The following is a 19,463-nucleotide window of genomic DNA, read 5'->3' on the forward strand; positions in this document are numbered from 1 at the left end:
AGATGGCTCAGTTTGCAGGGGTGTTTGATGCCAAGTCTGCCACTCTGAGTTTGACACCTGGAACCTCTGCATGTGTGTGTTTGTGTGTGTGTGTGTGTGTGTGTGTGTGTGAGAGAGAGAGAGAGAGAGAGACAGACAGACAGACAGACAGACAGACAGACAGACAGAGATATCGATCTGGCTATATGACCAATTATTTTCTCTAGTCTATGGTTTGCTTAATTATTTTTATAATGGTGTACTTTAAAAAGTAGGAGATTTGATTTTTGATGAATTTCAATTTTCTTGGAATTTCAATAAAGCAAACCATAAAAATTGTTGTTACTTTTTGTATTCTGTCAAAGAATCTTTGCCTGTTCTAGCATTGGAAATACATTCTCTTGAGTTTTATATTTTCTCTTAGATGTTTTGTCTGGAGTTGTCAGTGTATTTAAAGGACATTTAACTTCTGCAAAGTTGGTGAAGCTGGGATTTAAGATTATTTCTTTGTTTCCATATGATATCCAGTTGTGTACATTTTATTAAAAAGTCATGTTACCATGATGCCATAGTTTAAAAAGTAATCAAATAGCCTTACACAGTAGGGTCAGTTTCCTGATCACATCCTCATTGTGTTCCATCTCCTTTGTCAGCACTACATTGTCCTTTTTGTTGGGCTTTAGGATTCTTAAATTCAGGTCCTGTTACTTCTCCAAAACTATTTCATGAATATTTAGGCAATTATGTGTTTATTTTATTTCATTGAAGGTTTAGAAATAATTTGAGTTGTTTTTGAAATTCAGCTGTAATTTTGAAGGAGTTAGATTTGAGCCATTGACATCTTTGGGGAAAACTGTCATGGCAACAAGATTATGTCATCATTCAGTCCTTTCCAGCTATAAATGCCTTTATTTTTCTCAGGTGTATTTTTAAAATATTTGATTTTGACTTCTTTCACAGTTTTGTCAAGTTTTAAACAAGACAATGGATGATTTAAAAAACATTATAAATTCTATTTTAACCAGTAGAGTGATACTGTATATAACAATCAGTCTGGGACAGGCCTCATGTTCAGTAGTTGGCCAACATAAAGCAGACTCCACAGGCTTTTGTGTGCTTTTATTTGGTTACAGTTCAGTTGGGGTATTTATTGTTTGTTTGTTTTTTGTTTTAGTTGTTTGTTTTGTTTTTATAGTTGTTTGTGGTCTTTATTTTGCTCTCTTTTGGGATGTTGTTTTTGTTTTATATTGGATTTTGTTGTTATTGCTTTTTTGACTTCCCATTTTCTTTTTTAAAAAGTTTCTTTATTCTTCTCTCACACAATACATTCGGACAGCAGCTTTCACTCCCTCTACTCCTCTAAATTCCTCCCCAAATCCCCCTTTCCCCAGGAGATCTGTAAGGATTTGGGGGAGGAAAAGAATATGATCAAAATATATTTAAAGTTAAGTAAAAATATAATAAAAATTTCAAGTACTAAGGAATCATATTAGTTAAAAATAAAAAAGAAACTTGGTTTTTAAGTAATGAATTGTGTTTTTTACTTTTACTAAATTCATTTATCAGTTATTTTTTCTGGGTAGATTTCTTAAGGTTTACTATGTGTTCTATCATATTGTTGGTGAATAATTATATTTTTGTTGCTTTCAATATTTGTTTTTAAAGTATTTATCTTCATTTGTTCTGTTTGCTGGAACTTCCAGTGAAATGTGGGAAAATGGTAAGATCAGATATTTTTATCATGCTTTCAGTCTGAACTTCAATGATTAAATATGTTATTAGCTGTTGGTAATATTTAGTTGCCTTTAGTAGGGTGATTAAATATTTATTCCTAACTTGCTGAGAGTTTTTATCACAGGCAAGCACTGTCAAATGTTTTTTTTTTCCTTTAACTGAGATTTTTGTGTATGTGTCATTTGTTTTGTTAATGTGATAAATTACATTGATAAATTCTTCAGGTATTTCCCCAACCCGACATTCTGGGAATAAACCTACTTGATCACAGTATAATTTTCTTTGTATGTATTTCTAGATTCACTCTGTTAATTTTAATAGAAGAAATTTATAATAATATTCAAGCAGTCTAAGCATTTATAACTGCTTTCACTTGTAATATCTTTATTATGTCTTAATTTCTGGATTATGGTGGTTTTTCAAAATCAGTTGGAAAGTATACCTTACCCCTCTGCACTCTAAAATAACTTTTTATTAGATTTATACTATGTCTTCGTTGGGTATTTAACAGTATTTAACAGTTGAGTCTTTGGGACTTCAATTTTTCTTTGAAGAGTTTTCTTTTGGAAAAAAAATCATTCATGCAATTAAAAAGAAGTGTTTTAGTATTTCTCTATACAAATACCAACAGACATAGTAGCATGCAGCACCACACACTTAACATCTCGTCTTGTGCTTTCAAGGGCCCAGGTGTCCAGGTATGTCTAGGTAAGTCTCCTGCTTCAGAGTCACTCAAAGGTGACCTGGACAGTTAGGTCAGGACTGATGTGCTTACCTGTGGTTCAAGTGGAAAAGGAACTGCTGCCAAGCTCATTCAATGGGTATGTAGCCTCAGCATCTTACCCAGTGTAGGTCACAGGCTCCTTTCTGTCCCTTATCATGTGAGTCTTCTTCATCAAAGCCAATGGCGGGGGAGAGGGTCTGTCAGCTAAGAAGACTGAAGTTAAAATCTCATTCATCATAATTGTGGAGATCATAGCGCATCACGGTTACCTTCTCTTCTTATGCAAAGCAAGTTGCAGGTTCTATCTCTTCCCACGGGAGGCACTTTTTCTAAGGACACAGGGAGCGAGCAGTGATAATCACCATATTGACTTTTGTGTTTGCCTACCACATACATGTTCATGGTCATCTTGACTTTTTATTTGGTCTACATCAATTTTGGTATGATGTGCTCTTCAAAATATGTTTATTTCACTTAGCTGTCTAATTTATTGCTGTACAATTACTCATAGTATTCTCCTTAGTTTCCTTTAAAATATTTGTTAGATGATGTCTGTTTTTTATTGGTGATATTAATGATTTGAATATTTTGTCATTTTTTCTTCATCAGTCATACTAGGGGTTGATAAATCTTACAAATCTTAAACAAATGACCTTTGACTTTGATTGTTTTGTAGTTTGTTTTTCTTGTTCACTGCTTCCCTATGTTTAATATTTTTTCACTTTTAGCTTAATCTACTCTTATGTTTCTAGATTCTTAAAAGGAAAGCTTAGATAATTGATTTAAAACCCTCTTTTCTAAGTTAAGAACAAGTTTCACAATTGTATGATGGTGTGAATATACTCCAGAACCCCTCAAAGGGCTTTGGGAAGGAACGCTGCAGCTGAGAGGCTGGGAAGACCTCCTCATTAGGTTCCCTAGAAACCACCTCTTGAATAACTCTGTTGAATTTATGTCTTTTCATATTTTATCCTCTCTGAAACAGGGAAGTCCTAATGGCTTTCCTGTTGCCAGCAAGGCGAGTCATAACCATCCTCACCATTGTCTGCGTGTGCACAATGTGGTGCTGAGTTATACGCATTTTTGGCACCTATGTTGAGTTGATTGTAAAACATTATGAAATGATTGCATGATGATTCAGCACTGAAACAGAAACATAGCATATATTCATAAAGGCAAGAAAAGACAACAATTTCCGTGAGTAGAGAAACTGACAGAGAAGGAAGGATGGCAATTAAATGCCTTCTTCAGATCAATCACCAATTTATCTCATTTATATTTTGCTTTTTATGTGTGCATAAATAGTAATATAGAAGGAAAAAGCTGTCTCTAAATCACAGCTATGCTGAAAATTTTAAGTGATGAAAAAGCATTGAGTCATAATTTTATTGGCAGTGTTTTCTGTTTTCTGATCTTGCAGTTGACAGTGCCTTCTATTTAACGAAATATAACTAAATCTTTTAATTCTCACTTCAACACCATACAGTTTCAAACTGTTACTACTCACTTTGAGAAGAGAAAACATCGTGGCACAAGAGGTTAAGTTGTCAAATGTCACATAGCTTGTAGACAACAAAGCTGGGAATGGAACACAGGAATCCGAATTAAAGTCTGTGCTTCCCACCACACGGTGATGCCTTAGTCACAAGGGCAGTTTAATCTCCTGTGAGCCTTATCAATTACTGTTAGATTTTCCAGATGACCTTTGATCTTGTCCCACTCGTGCGAGAGTTATTTTGTTAGTCTTCTGTTACCATTAGATAAAGTCAAAAGTTCACTATTTCCAAGCCTGCATCTTTGACCTCAGCCAGTTCCTGAGCATTGCTCAGTTCACACGGTAGTAGATGCCCGCCATAGCAAACTGCTGCTGCTGCTCACCATGGCTGTGGGGCCACATCAGGACATTCTGGTTCATGTTGCTTCTTCTAGCATAATATTTGGTTGGTCCTCCAGAGAGTGCAGGTTCAGGTAAAACAGTTACCCTTGCAAGGGTGCCTCTAGGTAATTCCTGCTTCCCTGAGGTCATTCTTGTCAAGCCCTGTACAGTACAATGTTCTGCTTTAACCTCCCCTGGTTGATTTCACTTTGCACCCTTACTGTTAGAAAGTGTACCTGAACATCATGTGAGTCTTATAAAATGTCAAGCTTGGTGATAACCGAGAGACTCCGGCATACACACACCTCTTATAGGAGTCTGTTCCTAAGCCCTTTCTTTCTTTTCATCGGTAAGCTTTGCCAAGAAGCAGCCTCTGGACTTCCTTCCACGTTTGATAGTATTTTGTGAAGCCACTATAATATTGCCAGGCAGTCTCTATTGTCATATTTATCGCATCATAATACAATTTCTGGGATGTGGTTTTCGACTCCAGTAGGCTGTAGACTTCTTGAGGGTGGACTATTTTGCTACATTCATCTTTGTATGCATGTAGCAATCATTTAACTCTTGTTGGATAAATGATCACTTTGTCCAATCCAAAATATCCTTTTGATGCTAATAGCATTTAAAATTAAGACAGTAATTGAGAACTAGAGTAAGGAATGAGATTTAAGATTAAAAATATCTTGCCTACAATTTAATAAGTAATTGATTTATTAAATTGTTTTCTCATTCAATAGATACTCAGAAAGCATGAACTGTAGAGTTCTAAAAAAGAAAAAACAAAAGAACTGACTTGATTTAAGAAAACTAAGAGAATAAAATTCATGACTCTATTTTGTCATTCTTTAAAGTGGAAGATACCTACTTTTCTTAATTTATGGTTACAGCAAGAAATAAAGCACTCCAAGATGTTTTGAAAGAAGGTTCTGGGAAGATGCCAACATTGTCTGGGTATTGTTAGCATCACTAACTCCAAAGAAAATTAATTTATTTTATTTTCAAGGTTACTCATTAAGTTAAAAACTCAGACTTCTGTTCTGAGAAAATCCATTTCTTTATGCATTCATGAAGATAGTATTTAGAGTTATTTTTTACTCCACTCATATGCTTGCTAATGCCTTTCTTTTCCCTCCCACAGTGGTTCAATCAGCTTGCTATTTTTAATACTGCTTTTCTGACAGAACCAAGTTTAAGCTGTAAGAGATACATTGCATATCTTGCAAGTTGCCTCAGTGATTCACTCTGCTAGGAACTGGAATATATTATATATCTTTTTGATTGTTCCTACTCTTTTTTTCTTTTTCTTTTTCTTTTTTTTTTTTAAAAAAAGATTATTGGGTTTCCAGAGATGTGATTTTTCAAGTTAAAATTAGGACTAGGAAAAGATACTGTCCATCTAGCAGGGTAGGGCTTTGTACTGTGCAGGGTGGCATCGGTAGTAATTCTTGACAGAAATAGTTTCAGCTAAATTCAGTGGACGTCCTAATTATATCCCATATTTTCTACTCATGAAATGAGTAAGTCTGCACAAATGACTAGTATATAGAACTTGACCAGTGTTTGCATCACTCAGTGTGTGAGGACTTATGCAGGTGTTGCTCAGTTCAAAAAACCACTGTGCGTCCTCTCCTTTAGCACTATTAATAGCCCTCATCTGACTGAGAAGAAATAATGAATGGGACCTGCTTCCGACTTTGTAAGACTCATGAAATTAAACCTCTGCAAAAAAATCATTTAGCTTTTCTTCTCATTTTGGGTTCTATACTCATTTTTCCCCTAATCATACACAATTTTAAAAATTGTATGTGATCTATGGGAATATTTTAGCGTACGTACTAATTTTAATGCTAACCAATCATATCTATCAAAAGTAGAAGGTCCAGACTTAAAGCTGAATAATTCACAAACCTTGTATGGAAATTCCTGAGAAAATTTTATTTAAAAAACATTATGCAAATTTTCACATTGCTCAAGCCTTCTTTACTTTTTACCAAGATAAAATTTATGTCTTAATCAAGTCCATGGTCGAGTTGATGAAGGCAAGAACCCACAGAGGTCTGGCTGGATAATAGAACTGCAGTTCAGAGAGCATCAAATGGACACTCTCCTAAACGCTGCTTCTCTTCCATTTTGCTCTCCTCTCTCACACTGAAACACATTTCAGAATTCTAGCCTTTCTGTTTTCTAATCATAGGTCTACTGGCTGCTTAAAAACACAAAGTCAGCGTGTTTTGAGCAATGCTTCGATTTTACAATTTAAAATGCTTTACAGTTTTTGTTCTTTAGTGAGACCTATGCCCTGGCCCACATTTTGCTTTTATGATTCAACTTCAAGCTATTGAAAGATACTCAAGTATTACAGCTTCCTCCAACCCTTTTCAGAGATATTTATTTGAATACAATTTTCATTATTATTTTTCATTCATTATAAATCCTACTTTCTAGATGTTGGCTTTTAAAAATAGAAGCAGCTTCCTAATATTCTGCTATTGCAACATAAAAATACAGCTTTTACATCAGAACAAGAACTAAATCAGACTTACAAATTGTGTGGTGCAGAGAAACCAGCACGGGAGCCGAAGGAAGTCCCCATTCTGCTTCCTTCCTTCTACTTCTCGATTCTTTCGTATTGCTATCACTCACCTCCTGAAAAGAAAGGAGAACAAAGACCTATTCTATCAGCATAGTTTCTGTGACAGGAAAACAGCTTAGCACTCAGCATCTTAGTGTGAAATAACTGTTGGAAGACAAAAGAATCAAAATGAGGCTCTCCAACTCATACTGAAGCGATGTTTTTGCAACTCATTCCTAACTGCATTATTAATAGGAAGCTGGTTGATTCCTGCTCCTAAACGCTGGTCTCTGAACGAATAAACAGTATCCTAATTGTTATTGCCTCCAGTTCTAAGATTTCCCATGCCTAGCCTTTACATTTCGGATTTCTTATCAGAATTGCAATCCTCTGAGGCCAAGCGTGGGCATTGACAGCTCTGGGAAACTGGGCAGCTTCTGAACACACGGTGATTGATTCATGCTCTAATTGAGATAGCCTTGAATGAAAAGTGACCGCATAAGAAAGATCACTTATTTCAAAACAACAACCAAAATACACTGTCAAGAACACTCTGGCTAGGTGACCGTCGTCTTTTTACGATGACGCTATATTTCTAAGCATTGAAAAAATAAAGTAGACAGCATCGGCAGAGATTAGTTGAAGCATAAAGATGTGCTTCTGCAGAAAGGATAGAAAGTTTATGATTTTTCACTGCTTGTTATATTAATGTGCGTCTTAGGTTCCTTGTTGCCTTAATCTCCTTTATTAGAACTAGCTGAAAGTCTTGTCATTATTCGCCATTTCAGTGCCTCAGGTTCCCTGTTTTGTTCTGAATTTTCCTTGCCAACTTCTTTTGACATGAAAGTGAAATGCTGTTTGGGTTAGATGTGCGAATGGGTCTAGGGTGGGCGTTTTACATGAAAACAATCACAGAAAATCAGTTGTGTGAGCAAATTCTATCTTCAGGCAAAATTCTGCTTTGGCTGCAAATGACACCCCACTGTAAATGTTCTCTCCTCATAGCTTTCTCCGGGCTAATGTGGTCCTTTCTCATTGCTCCCCTCTCTTTCGTGCCCCCCAACTCCAATAAAACTAGAAGGGCTATTGTGCAAATGGAGGGAAGCGCGCAGTCTCGTTTCCAGAGGCGCTTTCATGGAAAAGAGAATATACCGCAAACTGTTTTAGCACTTGGACGCTGCTTCTGTAAATAAGAAAGGGTTAACTCTGCCGGTCTGGAGCTGATCCGTGCTCAGGCACAGATCATTCACTGGGGGCATCGTGGTTATAAATGTGAGACAGTATCCCAGGAGCCTGACATGATTTTCTACTATTTTTAATAAATAAGTAAAAATGCATCAGAAGGCACTTTCGCTTCCCAAGGAGTACACAATTAAAGGAAATGAACACAAGACGCAGAGTACAGGGCTCTGGCTCCAGCCGATGCAGATATATTCTGCTTTTCTTTTTTGTTTTAATATTTATTTATTTATTTATTTATTTGGTTCTCTCCTTCCTTTGATTGAGTAATGACAATAGTTCAGCAGGAAAGCACACAGAAAGGAAATAACGCCCTAGGGCCCATCAGTAGTCAAAGTAATTAGTTCCATGTTAGCATCAGGACGCTGCTAACCAGCTCACAGGCCCGGCTCTCTGAATAAGCTGCCATGTACCAAAGCAGTCTACTCCAAAATAAAAACCGATTTTGTGCGAAAGAAAGGAGAGTGGGGATTATGAGACTGGGAAGGACTGAATTTGGGAATGAGGGGTATTTTTCAAAAGCATTTCAGAAACTGCAAATGCTGCCCTCGCCTCCCAGATCTGGCCATTATGCAGCAGAGGTTTTTTTCTAAGTATGTGTGCTTAGGAGCAGCAGAAGCAGGAGAGAGAGAGAGAGAGAGAGAGAGAGAGAGAGAGAGAGAGAGAGAGAGAGAGAGAGGAGAGAGAGAGGCAGCAAGCTTGCAAGTGTGGAAGACCAAGCAAAAATATTATTCCACGAGGTACCTAGGGAACACAAGGTCTAATTGGAGAATCAATAACTGAAACCCCATTTTAAATATTCTGCTCTATTAATTCTTCAGGTTAATAGAAGCTGCCTGCATGGTGATATTTTGGGGATATAGATATTCAGAGTTGGATTACTTTTGACAAGAGCGTAAGGAATCTATTCAAAGCTGATTTTCCCCCCTTTTGTTCACCGAGGACCTGCAGAATCTAAGATAAAAATGGCAGTTGTCCTGAGGGCACCCCGAGGCATGTCATTAAAATCGGAATTTGATCCTCTTTTCATGGTTACTTGGGACAATCAGGCACATGAAACCTGAAAACTCATCAGTTTTCCAAACTATGACATGTCCTTGACTCTTCCATGCAGCAAGCCCCGGCTATTTCAAAATCCCTTTAGATGTCACTCTGTCTTCAAGAATGCACAATGCACAGGGCAGTCCCAGGCAAGGAAGGGATGAGAGTAGCCCTGGAGCATCTTGTCCCCACCCTTGCTGGTATTTCCCATCAAAGACAAAGTCCATCGCAGCCTTCCAGTAAAAGGACAGTAAAAAACTTGCGTGTTTTCAAAGAAACCAGGCAATTTACTAATTGTAATTAACGTCAATCTGAGAAGTGTTTTTAATCTACTTGTTCAAGCATTCCAGGTAATGGGTTCCTCGGGTTTTAAAGCTGATGGAGCCACGGAGAACCTGAGGGATAATGTGTTACCATATAAAATTATACGGTAGGTTATCGTCCATTTGTTTTGTTTCTTTATGTTCTTTCTTTTTAAAATTTCTACTAATAAAGGCTTTCTCTAGTCTATTGCTCACATTATCCAAAGACAGAGAATTTGTAAAAGCAGAACTATGCCAGTGTTGAGGGGCTTTGGAAGTGAAATGTGTATTTTACAAGGCAATCCCTAGGAACCAAAGTTTTCTTTTAACTAATAAATCCTTAAATGAATTCGTGAACCAAGGTCTTGTCCCACCCTCTACCCTATCACTTGCTTTTCAAGATCAATGACAAAGAGAGCCTCCCTCTCTGGGCCCTTCTGTTTTCCCTGACCTGGGAGATATTGGAATATTCCCAGCAGTGAAAAGAGCTTTTCATGAAGAAAGGGCAATGCTCTAACCCCAGGGCAAACAGGAAGCTTTTCCAAGGAGGAAGCATGTGGGTTAGCTATTTCCCCATATACCTTAAAACTAACTTTTCTTTCCACAAAAGAGAGAATAAGAAGAGGTTTGGCTATAGAACTTTTACCTGCCCACAAAAGTCAACTGCATTTTGATGGATGTTGCTGTTGCAGGCACTGTCAGATCAAGACTGTGCAAGAGGCAACCGCGTGACTAGCCGGTATGGACTATAGAATGGAAGCCATTTAGCATCGCTGGCAGGTCCAGAAATTCTTGTTCTTGGCTCCTATACTCAAAATATCCCTTTTCTTGTGTAAGAATCTACTTCCTGGACTTCAGTTGGTTGAAGGTGCGATTGAAAAACAGGAACTTCCTTTTGAGTTTGTTTAAATGATGACCTGCCACACAAGAAAATTCCTCTCTGGCAGAGGCCTATGGTTGGATTTCTTTCCTCAAATCATCTTTCTGTGTGCTGCTTTTCACTCATGCATTATGAGATGGTCATTGTGGCAAAAACTTGAATTTTGTGTTGTGCACTAGCGTCTAGTATAAAACTCAGTTGAGTTTCTTTGCTTCAGCAAAGTAGTACTGAGTGCTAACTATGCCCAAATTACAAGAAGTAATAGATTCTTTTGAAGATATATGATGCCTATAAAGATATAGCATCTATCAGATAATGCTCAGCGGTTGTAAACTAGATAGCCGTTGGGCCAAATTCAGCCTACCATCTACTTTTGTAAATCAAGTCTTATTTATTACACAGTTAAGATCATTCTTGCACATATGATCTGTCTGATGTTGTGTTACAAATTTAGAATATAGTAGTTTTAGCAAAGACCCTATGACTCCCAAGAGCAAATTCTTTACTATCTGGGCCTTTATGAGAAAAGTCAGCTGACCCTTGACCTACATTTTTGCAGTGGTTCACAGCAAGAAGCCAATCACCTGACTAAGGAGCAGCCACAATGAGATCAACCCTGATAAACTGTTAATGGAAGCACTTCTCAAATGTATAGGGAAGAGCAATTTTAAAAGTAGCTCTTTCCTATAAATAATTGTATGGGAACTTTACTTTCACTGGGGAGACATCTATCAGAGCTGAGAGAATTGCAATTATCATTCCTCCAATGCATGTAGAACTTCATACTTATCAAGCACTGTTTATGCAGTTGCCCATGAGATACTGATTTCATTTATTTGTTCAACAAATATTTGCTGTCTTTCAGGAGTTCATGCAGGGGATTCATTGGTGAGCTAGACTGGAAGTAGGTATTTAAATTCCCATTCCTTATATTTAAAAACTGAGTGTTAAGAATAAGTGGCGCAGTCAAGATCAGAGTAGGTGCAAATCTTCCAGCTTAATGTCTAGTGTACTTAAGTAAGTAATTATGACGATGACAAAATAATTATGTAGATTTGTCCAAATGTCACCTTTTTTCTAATTGTGTGCTTATTGGTTTGTGGTCTCCCCCCTTAAGTTTTCATATATAATAGTTTTTTTTTAAAGCAGTTTTACAAGACCTGGTCTAGAACATTTGTGGACGTGGTTTCTTTCCACTTTGATTTCCTCATCTTTCCAGTGGGAATAGTATGTAATTTTTAGTTTATGAATGGCAAATGGACATGTCATTGTTCAATAAAACAAAATAAAAACAAAACAAAGCCAAGATCCTAAAAAAAAATCTTAGCATTATAGGTCTTTTCCAAACCCCCAGCTTAAAGAATCAACCAGTCATCACCTAGACACGCCTAATTATTTGACACCCTCAACTCAGAATAACCTAAAAATTCAGGTTTGAGAACTGAGCAATTTATTGAGTCACACAATCAACTATCACATTTTAAGTAAGGTTGTGATTTGTGTTGGACCACATTTCCAGCTTTGCTGGGGTACATGAGGCTCACAGACTGACAAACCTTTGAGAATATAGTCAGAGATAGACTTGTATTCTCATTAAGAAGATTTATGGCCAGTCTTCTGTATAGACCACCCTGACATTCCAGTCTTCCTGTTTGTGGCTTTATTTGCTTAACTCTCATTCATTTTCTTCAGTGTAAAAATGAAGCGGGGAGCACGAGTCTAACAAAGTGGTGGGAATCAATTGGCTGGAGACACAGGACTGTGTAAAAATGAGCTCACTTTGTGCTAGAGCCCAAGATGTTGATCTGATTTCTTCTGTTAGTGCGTCTTAAGAAGGTTCCAGTCAGGGTACTGATACCTCAACACCAGGCAGTGAGTGACATCCAAGGACGCCTTTGACAGCATCACGTTCTCCAATGTGTGGACATTGAGGAAAAAGACAGGAACTCCAACAGATGAAAACCTGTTAGCAGCACACTCTGCTAGGAAGCTATGCTGCTTTGCCTTGATTTGAAATTTGAAGGAAGAAGAGACTCCCTTTTTATCACTTTAGTAGCCAGGGGATATTGGAAAAATTACACATAAAAATAATATTTATGGGTCAGGTAATTATTCTTGTCACTCGGGGGAACGAACTTGGTAATAGAAAAAAAAACACTCTCCTATCTCCTCTTAATTCTGGAGTCTAAACTTCTTTGGCACCAGCCTGCTTTCAAATCAGGTGACACTGCTGCTGGCTGTCACCCTAGGACACTAGAGGAAGTGTTGAACATTAAGTGAATTCAAGGGGTATTCCCTGTAATGAGCCATGCTGTCTTGTGTTAATGGTGTCAGCTTGAGGAAAACTTGAAGGTGCAAAAGACTGTGTTTATGTAGGTGTTCTTTCATGCCGGGCACTACACATACTGCTTTTGATTAAGATGTATGTGATTGAGTTACTGAAAACGACATTTGCTGAGAGATGGAAGATTATCATGGGGAATTGCAGGAGAGTCAAAAACAAGGTGGTGGATGAAGTGTGAATGAGAGGTTACATACATTGATGTCTTGTTTGCTTGATTTAGGAGTTTGAGATAGACTTAATCCATTTCATATTTTTAACAAGGTAGGAAAAACATCTTAAAAAATAACCACCAATCCATAATCAAAATCTATCAAAATAGGTTCTGACAGGTAACTTAAAGTTAGTTTCTGCTAGATTAATTGTGTGCTGGGAGTAGAGAAGAGTATTGTGGAGTCTCTTAGGGAAACCTACCCTGTGTTCATAAATATTTTCTACTAACATTTGTAGTATTCCAGCGTTGATAGATAAAGTGAGATTTTTTTCCCCTGAAGTTTGAGTGTTTCAAGTGAAAACTCATTTTTATCTGCTATTTTTTTTCTGAGACACTACGAATGTGAGCAGAACCCATCTTCTCTGAAAACAGAAATTAAAGAATGAAATGGACTATGAACTGAAGCTGAACAATCTAATTTCACTCTTGCAGTTAATACGGTGAGAGAAACCTCAAAACCACGGCTGCTTAAAGGGCAGAAAACTCGTGGAATGTTTGAGGTTGGATCCTCTAAATAGCACCTGTAGTTGGGCAGTGGAAATGATGCTAAAGCCGGGCGGTGGTGGCGCACGCCTTTAATCCCAGCACTTGGGAGGCAGAGGTAGGCGGATCTCTGTGAGTTCGAGACCAGCCTGGTCTACAAGAGCTAGTTCCAGGACAGGCTCCAAAGCCACAGAGAAACCCTATCTCGAAAAACCAAAAAAAAAAAAAAAAAAAAAAAAAAAAAAAAAAAAAAAAAGAAATGATGCTAAAATCCGCTATGCAGAACAGAATCTCTCCCAGAAGGAACCACGCTCCAGATGTGCGCAGCGTCTTCTCTGATTGTTAGCTGGTCTTCTGCTTTGCCAAAGGGCCATCCTGGCCATGCTATTGCACTTTATAGTTGAAGGCTGAGGGAAAGAGAAGGCTCTAAATGGCACTGACTCAGGGCAAGAGACAGCACTGCACACAGAAATGAATACCTGGGCATTCTTGTTTCCAGAATCCCAAGCCCACCTCATCTGCTCCTCTCTGCTCCATCCATTTATTTTCATCTACACAATGAAGCCACAATATCTGCAGCATAGTGAACTGACTCTTCTCAAATTGGTCTAGTTTAGCATCCCAGGCAGCAAAAGCTGACTTCCTGTCTGTTTTCTAGTCTGAACTATCCATAACAATGCAGTCTCCCTTGTCCAGAGGCCCTGACACTGAGCTTTCATTTAAGAATCTTTTATAGAATGGCTAGGGATTTATAATTAAATTTTAAAGAAACTTCTACATTGTAGTTTATTTTTGCCAACTTCGTAAGCAGTATGACTCTGTTATAGAAAAATGTGGAAATAATAATCATAAAAATAAAATTTCAAAGTGTGCTAGAGAATTTTAATTTCTGTGAATAGTTGAACATAAATTTCATTTTCTATTTTAATGAATTCAGGTGACTTTCTTCCTTGGTTATGAGGAGGGATAGAAAGCCTTCTCGTGTATCTTTGTGTGTTTCTGTATATCAATATTTATTATACAGCTCTATATAGAGAGTAAAAGGGTGTATATCTGTTTTCTGCTCTCCATTTTGATGAGTTTTGTAGCTGTGCTTCGTGCCTCTTGCTTGCAATCCCTTCAGGAGGTGAGGACCGAGGAATCAGGGTGTCAGTGTTATCTTGATTTACATAGTGTTTGAGGCCAGCCTTGGCTACATGAGACACTGTCTCAAGGACAACAACAATGGTTGTTATTTTTGTATATCCATGTTAGGAAAATTGTTTTATCAGAGATGTACAATGAACTTCTTTGTTTAATCTCATAGAAGAAAGACAAGTCCTCATAAAGGCCTGCTTTTTCTTCTTTGCACACATGATAGTTCAAAATTGCATTCATCTCAGACTTTATACTGACCCCCCCCCCACATACACACATATACAAAAGACTGTAACTGTGTTTTAGGATAGTCCAGAATTTAGTAATGAGCCTTGCGTGATTCAAGGCCTCATCAAGCACTGGCCAGCAGGGAGGGGTGGTATCAGAACTGAAGTTAGCTGCTGAGTCTTTCAAGTACATCCCTGGGAACAAAATAAGCATTAAATCCACATATGACTGGATTACTATTTTATTTAATTCAAGGTGGGGTCCCTGGTAGTCCAGGCTAGCTTTCAACTAATTATGTAGCTGAGGATGACCTTAAGCTCCTGATTCTCTTGCCTTTACCTCCCTTGTGCCGAGACTATAGACATTTGGCACCACACCCAACTTTTTATTTTTTTAATATTACAAAATATACTTTATTTTGCTCAATGAGAAAAATACTAGTTTTGCTTATCAAAAGTTCTTTTCTGTGATTTTAAAGGAGAGTGGCCTCAGTTCTTCTTTTATGGTGTCAATAAACTATTGGACTTGGTGGCAAACAAATCCCACAGAAAGCAGTTAGGAAGGATCAAACACGGCCCTCACTGTGGGCACAGGGGTGCCTTTTCTTTGCTCGGAAAACGATCCTGATGCGAAGATGCCCTTTCTGAGAGTCATCCTGTTCTTTTCCTTTTCCCCAATATTGACACAAAAATAAACTCTCCTACTTGAATCACACAGAGGTGTTTCATTAGTTGAGTCTTTACCAGGTAGTATTATAAAATCATAAACAACACTCGATCGTGAACTTGAGGGGGAATATTAATAAATGATTGATTTTTAATAAGAGGGAACTACTAGGAATGTTTTAAGGGTAGTTTTTCTATGCCGCTCTCAGCTGAGTTATGCTAATAAATGACATATCTATCTGACTTTGATATTTGGGAGGTCATTTCCTTTTTCAAAGCCAGAGCCAGATTTGAAGACGTGTCGTGAAGACTGGTCTTTGAAGCTGGTTTCATCCACATTTCTTTTAAACACACAAAGAATGAATGTCCCATTCAACCTGTTTTTTTTTTTTGACTTTGAAATCTCTGAATGCTTATATTTATCTGCAATATTACATTATTATTCTGGTTAGAACTCTCCTGACCAGGAGAACTCCGCACCTCGGCGGGGAATGTTTCCATGAAGAACTTGATGCTTACACGACAACTGGGTCATGAGAGGCCTGTAAATCGAGTCAGATCGTGTCGTTCTCTTCCTGGGTTGCTTCCCAGCTCGATTTTTTATGACTTTTAAGTACTTCATGATCAGTAAATAATAAATTCAATTTACCAGATAGAAGTTTTGTCACTTAGAAAGACTCACTTGGAATATATATTTCTTAATTGGCATCAGTGGCACATTTCCCAGGAAGCATAACAAAATGGATCATTTAATAGATGCCCAATCTCTCCATCCATCTATCTATCAGTGCGGTACATGATGTTTTGACTTTAATATGGTAATTATCTCGGGCTGACTTCAGAGCAGGAAGCTGCCTCCCACACAGCACTGCCTAATTACTTTAGACTTCAGCTTGCCAAGTGAAAAATTGACTGTTTTTTGCACATTGCGTGGAATCGAAATGATTTCATTGTCATTTCAGTTGAAATACAGCCTGACATCTGCATAGAATCATGGCAAAGATAATGCAAAATTTCTCTGAAATTCTAAAATGGTCTGAAAGCTGACTTATTTTATTTTATTATTATTTTTTTATGAAGCTGCACTTCGTTTTCAGAATGTTAATGAAGATCCACTTCATATCCAGAGAAGCAAACTTTAGGAACTCTCTTCTGCAGATGCCCTGAGTGGCAAGTCAATAAACGTCTGTGTTAGCTACAGCCCAATGCCTGCTTTCACAATTAGGGGGCAGAAGAGCAATTGGAATTGGTGTGGACTGCAATTAACAGTGAAAATGGTTAGCTTGGGTGTTTAATCAAACGAAAGTCAAAAATTTAGCGAACTGCATCTTTGTGTAGATTTTGAAGCTAGACATTCTTCAGATGAAATTGTCAAATAAACCCAGTCTGGCTTTGTGTAGAAATTTGTCAAAAATAGCTTTGCTTACCTCCCCTTCAGATTGAAACTGTCAATCACATGCCCTTAATTGAATAATTTGCACGATACCAAGAGCAGATTTTGTGAACAAAATGTCCACAAAACATGTGATTGGACGGAGCAAGAAAGTAAAATTACAAGGGAAGGCGTTAGCACAGTGGAGCAACTCACAGCCACGCTTTCCCTTTGGCCAGAAGCACTCCACGAGTAGCAATGACACCTTTGCCTTGTAAACCACAGGGGAAAGTAATTAAATTTAACAGAAGCTGCCCTTGATTTAAAGCCACAGGGGAAGTAATTAAATTTAATAGAAGCCACTACTTCTAAACAAAGATATATGGTATTTCTATCACCAAATGCTAACCCCCCTACATTGTGCCCATTGAGTCTAGTGGTCTGCCTTGGAAGTCAGATTCAGAACAACTACTGGGCAATGTGTCATTGAGTGTTATGAATTAGATTTCTAGGAATGAAACTCGGTTGGTGAAGTGCTTGCCTAGCATGCGTGAAACTTTGAGTTTGATCCCTAGTGAGTCAGGCATGGTGTATCAGAAATTCAAGGTTCTCCTCGGCTATATAATGAGTTAGAGGCCAACCTGGGATTCATGAAACTCTGTTTCATTAATGTAGCACTAGCACATCCAAGCTATAGTTCAAGAACTGGTGGTACCCTCCCTGGAAACCTAACCATACTAATATTTGGCTTTAAGATGTCATAGGAACTTTGGGATGAAAAATACAGTTCTGCTTTTATTCAGTCAACCTTGATGCATTTTGTGTATGTGCCTAAACTATCATCCCCAGTGTCTGTCACTAAGACTGCCACTGTCATTGCCTTTCTGAACCAGTCCAGCGTCCTGGCTCTGGAAGAACAAAATTCCCCTTGCTTAAGCTGTGTACTCTTGACATCTCAGCTCTGCAGAACTGGCCATAGAATTTCACTTCTTTTCCACTCTGGATAAGTCCTAGGTCAAATGACAGTTGAGGTGAGGTAATGGGTTTCCAGAGCCGTCCTTTTTGTTGTGAATACTTTTAGGGGACACAATTATTTCTTCACCATGCCTGGTACCTTGTATGTATCTGAGTGACTGAAAGGATGCCTTAATTTGTTGTCTTTTTGCTTTTGTTTTTGAAAAGAACTTCTACAAGCATGTATCTTTAAGCCTTTATCCTAAATCTCACACAAAAAATGAGCTGGGTGGGGAAGTTCACTAGTGTCGTCTTAGCACTTGGTGGACCAATGAAGAAGACACCTGGTCAACTCCAGGCCAGCCTGATATCTATAGTGAAATGCTGCCTATAAGCAAGCAAACAAAAATAAATAAAAACAGACTTTAATATGCTAACAAACTACATAACATTGAGTTTTACCTGAGATCAAGAGGTCCACCACAGCTCTTGTTTCGGGGTTGAGAACCATAGAAAATATTTCTTGACTAGCCTTTACAGTGATAAGAGATTTCCCTCTGTATGCTGTGAATAGGTTTTATTACCATTGGTTAATAAAGAAGCTGCTTTGGCCTATGGCAGGGCAGAGTATAGCAAGTCGGGAAATCCAAGCAGAAATAGAGGAGGAAAGAAGGCAGAGTCGGGCAGACGCCATGTAGGCTGCCAAAGGCTAAAGACGCCAGAACCTTACCAGTAAGCCCCAGCCTCGTGGCAATACACAGATTAATAGAAATGGGTTAATTTAAGATATACATTGTAATTGATATAGTTTTGTGTGATTATTTGGGTCTCAGTGGCCAGGAAATGAAAAAGCAGTCTCTGTTTATATTACAGAATCAGATTGGAAGGCATAACATAGATAAAGGATGAAAAGAATAATTTCCCCAAATTTAATATCAGTGAAACAAAAACCTAAACCCTTTGCCCAGAGGATAAGTGAGGGAAAAGAGTGGGTGTCATGGAGGAGCAGTCCCTAGGAAGCATTGAGACAGTGGGGTGGCATATGGTACTTATAACACAGTATAGCTTACTGAAGCAGAGGGTTGAAGGCCAGGTGCTGGTTTGATTACTTGAGTTTGAACCTGGCCTAGCTCTTTCTAGCCTCATACTTTTGGCTAATTACTTCCCTGGGTCATAGATTTTTTTTACGTGTAAAGTAGGTATGGTAACAGAATCTAGCACATGGAACTGGAAAAAGTACCAAATTGGTAAATTGTTTCATACATCTGAGTGCCTAGAAGAGTACCTGATGCCCGGCAAGCATTGTTTCAACGTTGACTCTCGTGACTTGTTATGTAGGTTGATAGCAGTTCCACATCACACCGTACACCATAAATCTACCCCACATGGTTTTATTTGAATTGCACACCCCAACGACATTGGAGACATTGCCGTGTATTAAAATCAGAGGAAAAGCTATGCAACCACAATCCCTAGCACTCAGATTGGAGAGTGGCAGTGAGCCATTTGGTTTGGAAGTTGGCATGGGAGGGGTCTCTGGAGTAGTATTGAGGGGATGGAACAGAAGAAGTCAGCAGGCGCGGTCATGGTGAGAACTGTCCATCAGTACATGATGTTAAATTCCCCTCAAAATCTTCTGATTGCCTCCCTGGAAGTTGTGAATTCTGCCAGCTTTCTTGGTTATCCCAGGATGGGAACAGAAATAAGTGAAATCGGTTG

This window comes from Chionomys nivalis, chromosome 18 (assembly GCF_950005125.1).
Source record: "Chionomys nivalis chromosome 18, mChiNiv1.1, whole genome shotgun sequence".
Classification (NCBI taxonomy): domain Eukaryota; kingdom Metazoa; phylum Chordata; class Mammalia; order Rodentia; family Cricetidae; genus Chionomys; species Chionomys nivalis.